Source organism: Gopherus flavomarginatus, chromosome 2 (genome assembly GCF_025201925.1).
Source record: "Gopherus flavomarginatus isolate rGopFla2 chromosome 2, rGopFla2.mat.asm, whole genome shotgun sequence".
In the NCBI taxonomy this organism is placed as follows: domain Eukaryota; kingdom Metazoa; phylum Chordata; order Testudines; family Testudinidae; genus Gopherus; species Gopherus flavomarginatus.
The window spans coordinates 45,740,406-45,756,088 of NC_066618.1; the positions used below are offsets into that span (position 1 = coordinate 45,740,406).

Here is a 15,683-nt window from a genome sequence, read left to right on the forward strand (position 1 = left end):
TACATCTTGCATTAAATATATTCATATGTTGCTTTAGTACAAGACATAAGAGAGTGGTTACCTCTATACTTCATTGACTAAAGAGAAAGTGGATAACACTGTTAGTAGCTATGACTGGTCTGGACTTGTAGTGTCTAAAACACAAACATATTTGAATATGTTCAGTGTTTCCAAACCCCCTAGCCACCTAGAATCTCGCTGCCAAGCTGAGTATAAAAGTCAGTAGTGCCAGATAGTGATGGACATTGTCTAGGGAATTTAAACAAAGGACACTAGTGTGCAATATGAATCCAAGAACATTTGAGACTTTTTTACTCTAGGAGCAGGGCACATGCAATTATCAATACATTAACACATGGAGTGCCATCACTAAAACGAATGAGAGGATGTTATCCTGGATATCGATTAGGAGCTATCACTGGCTCCTGGTATTTGTTTAATCAAAGCATTATCTGCACTCCATAGTAAGGTACTATAAAATAGTTTACTAACAATGCTACAGAACTTCACAAACCAGTTTACCAGATTAGATAATGGGTAGCAGAGAACTTTGAGTTCACCTCCTTCCTTTACCCAACAAACCAACTAGTATTTTTAATATAAAAAATGTACTGGCTGCTAATTTCCTCTTCCATTGTAGTGATGGGGGTGTGTGGAATCTAATTGCTTTTATATATTGTTCAAGATGTAACCATAAGACCTGAACAAATTGAATGCCTAGAGCCAAGTTCAGTCATAGCACAGGTAGAAATAGCAGTGAGGCACAGCTTAGGTAAGTGGAGTGCCCTACATGCCTGACCCCCAGGCTATGTACCCTACACAGCTCTCTACTCACCGAAGCAGTTCCTCTTGTGGCTACACTGCTTTTTGTAGGAGTGTAGTGTCCTACTCCCTCCCTGCTGGCAGAGACTTTCCCCACTGCAGTGAAAGACTGGGGCAGCAGGGAAAATTTCCAGCAGCAGGAGTTACCGAAGCCTTTCACTGTGGTGTGTAGCTACACCTGTAGTGCCTGCCGTAAGTGTAGTCATAGGCCTGGTCTACACTACGCGTTTATACCAAATTTAGCAGCGTTAAACCGATTTAACCCTGCACCCATCCACACAACAAGGCCCTTTATATCGATATAAAGGGCTCTTTAAACCGGTTTCTGTACTCCTCCCCGACGAGAGGAGTAGCGCTGAAATCAGTATTGCCATGTTGGATTAGGGTTAGTGTGGCCGCAAATAGACGGTATTGGCCTCCGGGCTGTATCCCACAGTGCACCGTTGTGACCACTCTGGAAAGCAATCTGAACTCGGATGCACTGGCCAGGTAGACAGGAAAAGCCCCGCGAACTTTTGAATTTCATTTCCTGTTTGCCCAGCGTGGAGCTCTGATCAGCACGGGTGGCGATGCAGTCCGAAATCCAAAAAGAGCTCCAACATGGACTGTATGGGAGATACTGGATCTGATCGCTGTATACAGAGACAAATCTGTTCTATCCAAGCTCCGTTAAGAAGACGAAATGACAAAGCATTTGAAAAAATCTCCAGGCTATGATAGACAGAGGCCACAGCAGGGACTCAGCACAGCGCTGCGTGACAAGTGTAACGGAAAGCCAAAGAATCAAATGGACGCTCATGGAGGGAAGGAGGGAGGACTGAGTCTCCAGCTATCCCACAGTCCCCGAAAAGTATTTGCATTCTTTGCTGAGCTCCCAATGCCTGTAGGGTCAAAAACATTGTCCCGGGTGGTTCAGGGTATATCTCGTCAATTTACCACCCCTCCCCCCTGTGAAAGAAAAGGGAAAAAAATCATTTCTTGCCATTTTTCAATGTCACCGTATGTCTACTGCATGCTGCTGGTAGACGCGGTGCTGCGGGACTGAACAGCAGCATCCCCTCCTCCTCCTTTCCTGATGGCAGACAGTACAAAATGGTGGAAAACTTCATCATCCCATGAGTGCTCCTGGCTGGCCTCGATGAGGTTGGCCAGGGGTACCTGGGTAAAAATGGGAATGACTCCCTGTCATTCCTGGCAGATGGTGCAAAATGCTGGGTAACCGTCCTCATCATAAAAGCAGCAAAGAATCCTGTGGCACCTTATAGACTAAGACGTTTTGGAGCATGAGCTTTCATGGGTGAATACCAACTTCTTCAGATGCATGTGGTGGAAATTTCCAGGGGCAGTATATATATGCTAGCAAGCAAGCTAGAGATAACGAGGTCAGTTCAATCAGGGAGGATGAGGCTCTGTTCTAGCAGTTGAGGTGTGAAAACCAAGAGAGGAGAAACTGGTTCTGTAGTTGGCAAGCCATTCATAGTAGCTGGAGCCTGAGCTCCATCAGCCCCCCCCTCCTCTTTCGTGTCTAAAGAAAAGATTCTGTACTTCCTGGACTATCATAGCAGCTGGAGGCTGCCTCCCCCTCATTTTATCTCGCTAAAAAGTCAGTGTTTCTTATTTCTGCATTCTTTATTACTTCATCACACAAATGGAGGGACACTGCCATGGTAGCCCAGGAGGGGTGTGGGAAGAGGGAATCAACGGGTGGGATTGTTGCAGGGGCACCCCCTAGAATGGCATGCAGCTCATCATTTCTGCGGGATCTCTGGGGCTCTGACCGGCAGAGGCTGTGCTCTCTGGCTCTCTAGTAGACTTACCCCATATTCTAGGCAGGACTGACTCTATTTTTAGACAAAACATAAAGAGAGGAATGACCCAGGGAGTCATTCCCATTTTTGTCCATGCGCCCCCGGCCAACCGCAGCGAGGCCAGCTAGGAGCACCCATGACAACAGCAGATGGTACAAAATAATTGATAACCATCATCTCATCACCAATTTACAATAGCAGACGGTGCAATAGTGATGATAACCATCTCTGCTACCTTGCAAAGGCAAATGAATGCTGCTGTGTAGCACTGCAGTACCGCCTCTGTCAGCAGCATCCAGTACACATACGGTGACAGTGACAAAAGGCAAAACAGGCTCCATGGTTGCTATGCTATGGCATCTGCCAGGGCAATCCAGGGAAAAAGGGCGCAAAATGATTGTCTGCCGTTGCTTTCACAGAGGAAGGATTGAGTGACGACATTTACCCAGAATCACCCGCGACACTGTTTTTGCACCATCATGCATTGGGATCTCAACCCAGAATTCCAGTGGGTGGGGGAGACTGCGGGAACTATGGGATAGCTACAGGATAGCTACCCACAGTGCAATGCTCCAGAAATCGACACTAGCCTCGATACATGGATGCACACCACCGAATTAATGTGCTTAGTGTGGCTGCGTGCACTCGACTTTATACAATCTGTTTTACAAAATCGGTTTATGTAAAATCAGAATAATCCCGTAGTGTAGACATACCCACAGTCTTAGTAACACAGTGCAAGCCCCCAGTGCACCATGTAACAGAAGGTAGTATTTGATCTTGAATGATTATCTATTAAACATCTTGCGCTCTTTGCAGGAGCAGCCCTGGGTTGCTGCTTATTTAAAAGATTTTGATTTGGAGCACTTTCCAGTTGTGTTGCATTCTGGTTTAATTGTTTTACAGTTGACAGTGGAATCAGAACCTTTGACACAGAGTTGAAATAAACAGTTCTGAGGGTAACTAGGCATTGCGACACACAGATCTAAGCAGAACCTGACCCTTGATTGTTGAAAGCTACGGAGAGGAAATGGATTAAACACATGCTTTAAAAAATTCTTTTAAAGCAACCAGTGTGCTGCCTGTAAAAATGAAGAGCAACCTAATAATACAATTGTACACATGTAGTGAACAGAATTGCTCAGGGGATTAGTAATGGACTTGAAAGCTTTTCACTTGTGTTATCTTAACCACTCTTGAAGTGGCAATGGTAAGCTCTGTCAGTGCAAATTGGGGGTTTTCTTGTTCACACTTGGGGCTTGAACTAGTACAACTACATTAGTGGCTGACTGCAAAGTGAACTATCAATATAGGCAAAGGGTTGCATTTTCAAGTGCCTATGTGACTTAGGAGCCTAACTCCCATTTTTCAAAAGTGACTTAGGCCTAGATGCACGCTGGGATCTAGGTGTTGCAACACTCAGTGTTGTAGAGAGTGAGACAGAATATAAAAATGATTACAAGAGCTCTGAATCTAATTTTTCCAGCATGTATCCAGGTGCATTGTAAGTAAGCTACAATTAAAACCCACCTTAAGTATATGAAGAAAATGAAGTTGTAGTAACAGTTTGTGTCTGTAATATATTATCACAAGGTGCGTTTGATATTCATATAGAGCAAGATTTTCAGCTGATGCAAATCAGAATAGCTCCTCTGACTTCAGTGTCTGAAATTGGTTGAAATCATAGCTTAAGTTACAAGTATAAATCAGTCTGATGGTCTCAGCCTATTGTAAAGGCAAATGCCTATCCTCCTCACATCCCCACCACATATACTGTGACATTTGAGCACACCTGAGGGTTTCCTCTCTCTGACTGTCCACAGGTAATAGCAGAAATGTACACAGGTAGCTGAATTTTACATAGCACCCATGAAAGCCATTCCTAGCTGTGGTCAGTTGCAACCCTTATATTAATGAGCAACAAAGAAAAAAACAAATTATAAACCAGGTGTCTCAAACTCAAATGACCACGGGGGACACATGAGGACTAGTACATTGGCCTGAGGGCCGCATTACTGACACCTCCCCCCTCGGCCCTGCCCCAACTCCACCCCTTCCATGAGGCCCTGCCCCTGCCCTGCCTCTTCCCACTCCTTCCCTGTCCCATTCCAACCCCTTCCCTGAAATCCCCACCCCAGCTCTGCCCCCTCCCTGCCTCTGAGGGTGCAGGAGGAGTGTGAGGTGTGGTAGGGCCTCAAGGCAGGGAGTTGGGATGTGGGGTGCAGGAGGGATGAGGGGTGTGGCAGGGGACTCAGGGAAGTGGTTTGGGATGCAGGAGGGGTGTGGCAGGGGGTCGAGGTGCAGGGTGTTGCAAGGGGCTCAGGGCAGGCGGGTTGACTGCAGGAGGGGTTCGGGGGGCAGGCTCTGGCCCAGTGCACACTGGGGGCAGGGCAGGCTCCCTGCCTGCCAGCCCTGCCCCCGCTCCACTCGGGAAGTGGCTGGAACATGGGGGATCAAGGGCACAGGGGTGTGTGTTGCTGTTGCTTCAGGTACTGCCCCCAGCATCTCCCATTGGCCAGGAACGGAGAACCGCGGCCAAAGGGAGCTGCTGAGGGCGGTGCCTGAAGCAACATCAACACATACACCCCTGCAGCTCTCTTCCCCCAAGTTCTTTCCGCTTCCCAGAGTGGCGCAGGGGCAGGGCAGGCAGGCAGGCATGGAGCCTGCCCTGCCCCTGGTGTGCGCCAGGCTGGAGCCGCTCTAGGTAAATGCTGGGGGAGGGCCAGGGAGCCACGAGGAGTTTGCGGGCTGCAGAAAATAAGTATAACACTGGCACATCAATTAAGTGAAATATTCCTAGAATAAGAAAACCAATTCATCTATACCCTCTGTTTGACAGCACAGGGGGTAACTATGTGTCATAAACAGATAGTTAAGGGTTAATGTCTCTTTCACCTGTAAAGGGTTAAGAAGCTCAGTAAACCTGACTGACACCTGACCAGAAGACCAATGGAGGGACAAGATACTTTCAAATCTTGGTGGAGGGAAGTCTTTGTTTGTGCTCTTTGTTTTGGGTGCTGTCCGCTCTTGGGACTAAGAGGGACCAGACGTCAATCCAGGCTCTCCAAATCTTTCTGAATCAGTCTCTCATGTTTCAAAATTGTAAGTAATAGCCAGGCAAGGCGGATTAGTCTTATTTTTGTTTTCTCAACTTGTACATGTCCCTTTTTTTGCTGAGAGGATTTTACCTCTGCTTGCTGTAACTTTGAACCTAAGGCTAGAGGGGGTTCCTCGGGGCTATATGAATCTGAGTACCCTGTAAAGTATTTTTCCATCCTGATTTTACAGAGATTTTTTTTTTACTTTTCTTTCTTTAATTAAAAGCTTTCTTTTTAAGAACCTGATTGATTTTTCCTTGTTTTAAGATCTAAGGGGATTGGATCTGAACTCCCCAGGGATTGGTCGGGGGAAAGGAGGGGGAATGGTTAATTTCTCCTTGTTTTAAGATCCAAGGGGTTTGGATCTGTGTTCACCAGGGAATTAATGAAGCCTCTCAAGGCTGCCCAGGGAGGGGAGGGTTTTGAGGGGGACAAGAAGTGATCCAGACACTGAAACTTCTGGATGGTGGCAGAGTTACCAGATCTAAGCTAGTAATTAAGCTTAGAAGTGTCCATGCAAGTCCCCACATTTGTACCCTAAAGTTCAGAGTGGGGAAGGAACCTTGACACCATGAGAGGAAAACATATACATGTGGGGAACAGACCATCTGAAATGGGATACCAATTTTGACCCCAATTCTGCAAATACTTATGCAGGTGCTTAACTGTACACACACAAACACACTGAGCTCAGTGTGACTACCCATGTGCAGAAAGTTAAGCTCCTGCAAATTTGCAAAAAAACTGGAAAACTGAGGCCTCAACAGTAGCTAGGCCATGATCCTGCAAGTTGTTCTGCATAGCTGGACCCTTGAGCTCATGTGCTGCCCTGTTGACTTCAGTAGGGCTCTACATGGATGTAAAGACCCACTTGTATGGAGCAGCTGGGACTGAGGAATTTAGTGATACAAAACCCAAACAGAAGTATTTTATGTCACATCCAAACATCAGAAAAGTCCATCCAAAATATCAGAAAAGTTTATTTCCAAGGAGAGACAGAAGCATTAAGAAAAAGCAGAAATACCATGCTTACTGTAAAAGAGAATAATTGCCAAGAAACAGCTTGATCCTGCTGTCCCCCCATATCTAGGTAAAAATCCCACTGATTTTACTGGGAATTTTGCCTGGGCAAGGAATACAGGATGAGGCCCAAAGAAAGTCAATAAAAAAGCAATATTGGAGTAGGAGTAAAACTGAGGTTCTTACTAATCACTTTTCTGAATCTAATGCACTTTCTGTACCTTATCTGTTTTTTTTGTCCTTCATTTCATGGGGAGCAAAACCTTCAAATGATTTAGTATAACAGTGATCAAAGAATACATTTTTTCCCATTTAAAACAGTGTTCTGTATGACTTATCAGGGAACAAAGAGCCACATCTGCTCCAGTATAAGAACAACCTATTTTAAGAGAAATCAGCTTATGTTTAGAGGCTTATGAAGCATGAACAATATTCAGGAATATATAAATCCATTTACCCCGGAAAACAATCACTTATTTCTCCCAAGCTTCAGAAATAACCTATTCTTTATCCATAAAAAGATTTGAGGAAATTGTTGGTGTAAGAGAATTCCCTGAGTCACAGAATATTTCTTCTGATAATGATCTGTAAGCGGACTCTGAAAAGATTTCACCATTTCTCAAATGTACTCCAAATTTTAGATCCAAAATAAGTTTTCTGCATTTACACAGCGATGTTTCTCATTTGTCCTTTCCTCAAGTTCCAGCATCTGCTGAGTTTTTGTCGTTGTTTTTCCCACATTCCAAATATTAGGGCTAGTCTCTGCAGTACATATTCATATGAGAAATTCTTGTTCACATGAATAATCCCAATGATGAAGCCAATATGACAATTCATGCATGACTAAGGGCTATGAGTTCTGGCTCTTCCAGTGTAACAAAACAGTCTTCAAGCACCAGTTTTTCTTTTTCACTTTTTTCATATTGAGACCAAAAAAGGAAATTGAAGGAAAAATTCACCTCTCAGTAATGATGTAATCCCAGTGACCTCACTGGGTTTGCATGTGCCTATCCAAGAAAGGATCTATGACTTTGAGTTTTAGATTGCAGGGGATAGTGGTGGGTTTCCTCTGCCTCTTTGCTTGAAGGACAGTATACGCAGGAACATTCCTGGTAAAAATCTCTTCTGTTGTATCAGGTTCATTGGAAGCAGCTACAATATTTCATTTTTGAAAAATTGACACAACTGTGTGCTAATCCTATAGAACAACTTTCTTTTGAGGCTCTCAAAGCATTTTACAAATATTTATTAATTCAGCTCCACAGCACTCATTCAAGTATAATAATAACGAACATTTTACAGATGAGTTGTTAAATGGAGACACAGAGGGTGAAATCCTAGCCTGATTAAAATCAATGGGAGTTTTTCCATTGACTTCAATAAGGCCAGGATTTCACCAAGAGAACTTAGTGATCTGGGCCTAGTCAGTAGCAGATCCATACATAATTTTCTTACTGTAGTTGCTGCTGCTTCTGTGTCAAATCCATTAATCCCTGGCTCTCCTGAGTCAGCATCATGGACACAGGACTTCCTCTCACTAACTAAACAGACCAACTGCTTGATGGAAGGCTGACTTGGCAGATTGGAAGCTTAATCTTAGTGGTAAATACAATATGTAAATGTAAAACCTGGGAGATGGGAAACAGAGGCTATAAGGAAAGAATCAGAGGGGAACTGCAGAAGTAAGACTTGGGTGAAGTAAATGAAACTGAATAAATAAATAGGGTATGGGCAGAAAGAAGAGAGGGAAGAGATGAAAAAGAGAATGAATGCTTCTAAGTGGGTAATGGGGAGAGGGAGAGCAGAGAAAAATAGGGTTGGTAAGGCTATAAGAGAAAAGGATAAAAGAGGAGTGGGTGCAACAAAGATAAGGACTGTGGTGGAAAAACTAAGGATGTGACAGAATAGAAGAGAAAATAAGAGGTGAGATCATCAGCTGCACAAACCATTTTAAGAATATTTTCCAAGCCAGTCATTCCCACAATTATGTTGAGGTCAGTCATTTTTATGTTTTAATATTTTTTTCTATGGATTCCTTGACTGATGATTTGTAGAAAACTTAAGGACGCTGGATAATAAACAAAGCAATAAAACACAGTCGTATCACTCTCACTATTGAAATGGGGTAAAGTAGTAACTCCAGCTTTGGATTTAAAAAGGCCTAATGTACTCAAAAACAGAACGCTATTGAAGTATTTGCTATTCAGCGTCAGCTGTAGAAGCAAAGGATTTGGTCTTACTCCTTTGACATCAATGGAAAAGCTATCATTGATTTCATTGGAAGTGGGATCAAACCATAAGTGAAGAAAACAAGAGTGCTGAAGAAATGTGTGTAAAATTCTTATATAGTGGACATAAATAAACTTGGTTACAGGGAAATTAATGAATGAATTTCAGGTCTGATTTTTAAAGGGGCATCAGCCTGCCCTCTGGTGTTTTCCCCAGAAATTTTGTAAACACAGGTAATTGCATGTCCACTTTATATCTACAAATCAGTTAGTTAGATGTCATAAGTAGGGCCCTAACAAATTCACAGCCGTGAAAAATGTGTCATGGGCCATGAAATCTGGTCTCTCCCTGTGAAATCTGTTCTTTTGTGTGCTTTTACTCTATACTATACAGATTTCACAGAGGAGACCAGATTTTCTCAAATTGGGGGTCCTGACCCAAAAGGGAGTTGCAGGGGGGGTCGCAAGCTTATTTTAGGGGGCTTGCAGTATTGCCACCCTTACTTCTGAGCTGCCTTCAGATCTGGGAGGATGGAAAGCGGCATCTGTTAGCCAGGCACCCAGCTCTGAAGGCAGCGCCCCGCCAGCAGAAGCACAGAAGTGAGCATGGCAATACCATACTATGCCACCCTTACTTCTGCGCTGTAGCCTTCAGAGCTGGGCAGTCAGAGAGCTGTGACTACTGACTGAGGGCCCAGCTCTGCAGGCAGCAGTGCAGAAATAAGGGTGGCAATACCATGCCATGTCATCCTTACTTCTGCACTGCTACTGGCGACGACTCTGCCTTCAGAAATGGGCTCCCGGCCAGCAGCCTCGGTTCTCTAGCTGCTCTGAAGGCAGTGCCACCACCAGCAGCAGTGCAGAAGTAAGGGTAGAGGTACCGCAACCCTCCCACAACTCCTTTATAGGACAGTACCCCTAAAATTACAACATTGTGATTTAAATAGTTGAAATAATAAAATTTCTATGACTGTGAAATTGACCAAAATGGACCATGAATTTGGTAGGTCCCTATCATAAGGATATAAACTGAATGAAATACATGCATGGGAGTCTAAATGGCATTCAGATTTTAGTTAAAATTGTATGGATTAAATTATATATAGTACTAACAGAAGAAAAAACACCCATGTGAATGAATCAGATACTGTAATGTTTTCAGCTATGTCTATCCAAGATATTCATATGACTCCCATCACCGGTGCAAGTACCGCTGAAGCTCTAATGTATTTAGCCTCACTACACTGCTGTGAGGTAGGGCCATGCTATTAGTCTCATATTACAAATGGGAAACTGAGTCACACAGTTGAATGGTATTTAGGCACCTAAGTACCTTTGTGAACCCCATCCAAAGAGATTAAGTTATGTAGTCAAAGTCTCCCAGGAAGACTGCGGTAGAGGAGGGACTTAAAGCAAGGTATCCTGAGTCCCAGTCCAATGTCCTAACCAATGGATCATCCTTCCCCTCCTTTGAATTAAAGACTCCTGTTACACAGAAAATCTGGATCTTGCACTGTCATAACCTTAGTCCCAGATTTGGACCTTAGCGTCCAAATTATGGGGGTTAGCATGAAAACCTCCAAGCTTAGTTACCAGCTTGGACCTGGTACTTGCTGCCACCACCCAAAAAATTAGAGTGTTTTGGGGCACTCTGGTCCCTCTGAAAAACCTTCCCTGGGGACCCCAAGACCCAAATCCCTTGAGTCTCACAACAAAGGGAAATAATCCTTTTTCCCTTCCCCCCTCCAGGTGCTCCTGGAGAGATACACAGACACAAGCTCTGTGAAACTACACAGAGTGACCCCCCTCTCCGTTCCCAATCCTGGAAACAAAAAGTACTTTCCTATTCCCCCAGAGGGAATGCAAAATCAGGCTAGCAAATCCAACACACAGATCTCCCCTGATTTCTTCCTCCCACCAATTCCCTGGTGAGTACAGACTCAATTTCCCTGAAGTAAAGGAAACTTCAACCGGTCTAAAATGAAAGCTTTATATAAAAAAGAAAGGAAAAATACATACAAATGGTCTCTCTGTATTAAGATGACACAATACAGGGTCAATTGCTTAAAAGAATATTGAATAAACAGCCTTATTCAAAAAGAATACAAATCAAAGCACTCCAGCACTTATATTCATGCAAATACCAAAGAAAAGAAACCATATAACTTACTATCTGATCTCTTTGTCCTTACACTTAGAAACAGAAGACTAGAAAGTAGAAACTACTTCTCCAAAGCTCAGAGAAAGCAGGCAGGCAGACAAAAGACTCAGACACAAACTTCCCTCCACCCAGAGTTGAAAAAATCCGGTTTCCTGATTGGTCCTCTGGTCAGGTGCTTCAGGTGGAAGAGACATTAACCCTTAGCTATCTGTTTATGACACGCCCCCCAAATTGCAGACAGTGGGGAAGCTCACTGGCGGCGATTTCCTTGTAGAACTTGAAAATAAACAGATTAATACAACACATGCACCTTTACATATACCACTAAGTATATAACTAACAGACTTCTACATTTTAAGAACACTTTTTAACTACTGAATTCTGGGAAACTCTCACGGGAGAGTGCATCAGCAACTTTATTAGAAGCTCCTGTGATGTGTTGAATTTCAAAATCAAAATCTTGGAGAGCTAAACTCCAACGAAGAAGTTTCTTGTTGTTCCCCTTGGCAGTATGAAGCCACTTTAGTGCAGCATGGTCAGTTTGTAGTTGGAACCGCCGTCCCCAAACATATGGGCGTAGCTTTTCCAGGGCGTACACAATGGCATAGCATTCCTTTTCACTGACTGACCAGTGACTTTCCCTCTCAGACAGTTTCTTGCTGAGAAACACGACAGGATGGAAGTTGTGATCGGTTGCTTCCTGCATGAGCACTGCTCCTATACCACGCATAGATGCATCTGTGGTTACTAGGAATGGCTTGTCAAAATCCTGGGCCCTGAGCACAGGGTCAGACATGAGCGTTGCCTTAAGTTGGGTAAAGGCCTTTTGACACTCATCAGTCCACTTAACGGCATTTGGCTGGGTCTTTTTGGTCAGGTCAGTCAATGGGGCAGCGATTTGGCTGTAGTGTGGTACAAATCGCCTGTAGTATCCGGCCAAGCCTAAGAAGGATTGGACCTGCTTCTTGGACCGTGGGACAGGCCACTTTTGGATAGCATCCACCTTGGCCTGTAGGGGGTTTATGGTTCCTCGACCCACCTGGTGCCCCAGATAAGTCACTCTGTTTTGGCCTATTTGACACTTTTTGGCCTTAACAGTTAGTCCTGCCTGCCTGATGCGCTCAAAGACCTTTTCCAGGTGTAGTAGGTGTTCGGGCCAGGAGTCTGAAAAAATGGCCACATCATCGAGGTAGGCAACTGCAAATTCTCCCAGTCCAGCTAGTAGACCATCTACCAGCCTCTGGAAGGTGGCGGGTGCATTTCGAAGGCCGAAAGGAAGGACATTGAATTCATACACCCCCGCATGGGTGACGAATGCTGACCTCTCCTTGGCAGGTTCATCTAGCGGTACTTGCCAGTACCCCTTGGTTAAGTCTATTGTAGAGATGAACTGGGCACGTCCCAACTTCTCCAATAGCTCATCGGTGCGTGGCATTGGATAGTTGTCCGGATGAGTTACCGCATTTAGCTTACGGTAGTCCACGCAAAAGCGTATTTCCCCATCTGGTTTGGGTACCAGAACCACTGGAGATGCCCATGCACTGGTAGATGGGCGGATTATACCCATCTGTAGCATGTTCTGGATCTCCCGTTCTATAGCAGCTTGGGCATGAGGAGACACCCGGTAGGGTGGGGTTCTGATTGGGTGAGCATTACCTGTATCAATGGAGTGGTATGCCCGTTCAGTCCGTCCTGGGGTGGCTGAGAACAATGGGGCGAAGCTAGTGCACAGCTCCTTGATTTGTTGCCGCTGCAGACGTTCCAGGGTGGCTGAGAGGTTCACCTCTTCCACGCCACCGTCTTTTTTCCCGTTGTAGTAGACACCGTCAGGCCACTCAGCATCATCTCCCTGGACTGTAAACTGACAAACCTGTAAGTCTCTGGAATAGAAAGGCTTGAGAGAATTAACATGGTACACTTTAGGCTTTAGTGAGGAATTGGGAAATGCTATGAGGTAGTTTACAGCTCCCAGGCGCTCTTGGACCGTGAATGGCCCTTCCCATGATGCTTCCATCTTATGGGCCTGTTGCGCCTTCAAGACCATAACCTGGTCTCCTACCTTGAAGGAACGTTCTCTGGCATGTCTGTCATACCAGGCCTTTTGCTCTTCTTGAGCATCCTTTAGGTTCTCTCTAGCAAGGGCTAAAGAGTGTCGGAGGGTGCTTTGTAGGTTGCTTACAAAGTCCAGAATGTTAGTTCCTGGAGAAGGCGTAAACCCCTCCCATTGCTGCTTCACCAACTGTAATGGTCCCTTAACCTCGTGACCATACACAAGTTCAAATGGTGAAAACCCTAAACTGGGATGTGGTACAGCCCTGTAGGCAAACAGCAACTGCTGCAACACTAGGTCCCAATTATTGGAGAATTCGTTGATGAATTTTCGTATCATGGCCCCCAAAATTCCATTGAACCTTTCCACCAGGCCATTGGTTTGATGGTGGTACGGGGTGGCAACCAAGTGATTCACCCCATGAGTTTCCCATAGTTTTTCCATGGTCCCTGCCAGGAAATTAGACCCTGAATCTGTAAGGATGTCGGAGGGCCAACCTACCCTGGCAAAGATGTCTGTTAGGCCCAGGCACACAGTGTTAGCCCTGGTGTTGCCTAGAGCTACTGCTTCTGGCCATCGGGTAGCAAAGTCCACTAAAGTCAGTACGTACTGCTTTCCTCTGGGCGTCTTTTTTGGGAAAGGACCCAGAATATCTACAGCTACTCGCTGAAATGGGACCTCAATTATGGGGAGTGGCTGGAGAGGGGCCTTGACCTGGTCTTGAGGCTTTCCCACTCTTTGGCATACCTCACAAGACCGGACATACTTGGCAACGTCCTTGCCCATCCCCTCCCAGTGGAAGGACTTCCCCAACCGGTCCTTGGTTCTGTTCACCCCAGCATGGCCACTGGGATGATCATGGGCTAAGCTTAAGAGCTTCCCCCGGTACTTAGTTGGAATCACCAACTGTTTTTGCGGCTGCCATTCTTCCCGGTGTCCACCAGAAAAAATTTCCTTGTATAAAAGTCCTTGGTCTATAACAAACCGGGATCGATTAGAAGAGCTGAGAGGCGGTGGGATGCTCCGTGCCGCCGCCCACGCTTTCTGAAGGCTGTCATCTGCTTCCTGCTCAGTCTGGAACTGTTCCCTTGAGGCTGGGGTCACCAGTTCTTCCTCAGACTGTGGACTTGGGCTTGGTCCCTCTGGAAGCGATGTAGGTGATGGGGTTGTTTCCGTTGCTGGTGCACCTGAGGGTATTTCAGGCTCTGGCTGAGCCTTTTGGGTATGGCTGTCTGTTGCTTCTGCCAGTTGTGGCTCGCTGGCGCCCTCTGGCATTGAGTTTGAAGATGTGGTTGCACTTGCTGGTGCTGGTTGCTGTTCCAGTTCCGGGCCTGGGACTGGAGATGCTGTGGCTGTTTCAGTGGTAGGCATGGAATCCAGGTCCACTACCTCCGTCTGGGTCTCTGGTAACACAGACGGGGCGTCTGTGGACGGCTCAGGAACAGGAATGGGTCTGGAAGCTTGCCTGGTTTGGCTACGTGTAACCATTCCCACTCTCTTGGCCCGCCTCACCTGGTTGGCCAAGTCTTCCCCCAGTAGCATGGGGATAGGAAAATTGTCATAGACTGCAAAAGTCCACATTCCTGACCAGCCTTTGTACTGGACAGGCAGTTGAGCTGTAGGCAAGTCTACAGCTTGTGACATGAAGGGGTAAATTGTAACTTTGGCCTTTGGGTTGATGAATTTGGGGTCCACTAAGGATTGGTGGATAGCTGACACTTGTGCCCCCGTGTCTCTCCACGCAGTAACCTTCTTTCCGCCCACTCTCAAATTTTCCCTTCGCTCCAAGGGTATTTGAGAGGCATCTGGGCCTGGGGATCTTTGGTGTGATGGTGGTGTAATGAATTGCACTCGCATGGGGTTCTTGGGACAGTTGGCCTTGATATGTCCCAGTTCATTACACTTAAAGCATCTTCCATCTGATGGGTCACTGGGCCGAGGTGAGTTACTGGAGACTGGTGAGGTGGAAGGGTAGGGTGTCTGTGGCTTTACTTGGGTGGTATGTGGGGTCTTTGGCTGTCCTCGGTTGTAGGGTTTATGGTCTGTGTGCCCCCTGGGGTAATCGTTCCCCTTGACAGTAGCTTTCTTGCTTTCTGCCAGTTCCATCCATTTGGCTCCAATCTCCCCCGCCTCAGCGATATCTTTGGGATTTCCATCTTGTATGTACCGTGTGATGTCTTCAGGAACACCATCCAAGAACTGCTCCATTTGTATGAGGAGGTGCAGTTCTTCCAAGGTTTGAACGTTGTTTCCTGTTATCCAGGCCTCAGAGTTTTTTGCAATGTAGTAGGCGTGTTTGGGAAATGACACCTCTGGTTTCCACTTTTGGGTTCTGAAGCGCCGACGGGCATGATCTGGGGTTATCCCCATTCGGTATCTGGCCTTGGTTTGAAAAAGTTTATAGTCATTCATTTGCTGCTTAGGCATTTCAGCGGCCACCTCTGCTAAAGGTCCACTGAGCTGTGACCTTAACTCTACCATGTACTGGTCTTCGGG

General features: G+C 45.7%; 1 protein-coding gene across 1 annotated transcript in view; it reads right to left on the reverse strand.

The window, feature by feature from the left end:
* FAM237B (family with sequence similarity 237 member B) overlaps window positions 1–15,683 on the reverse strand; it is a 1,214,420-nt gene that overhangs the window by 1,038,785 nt on the left and 159,952 nt on the right. The window lies entirely within an intron of this gene.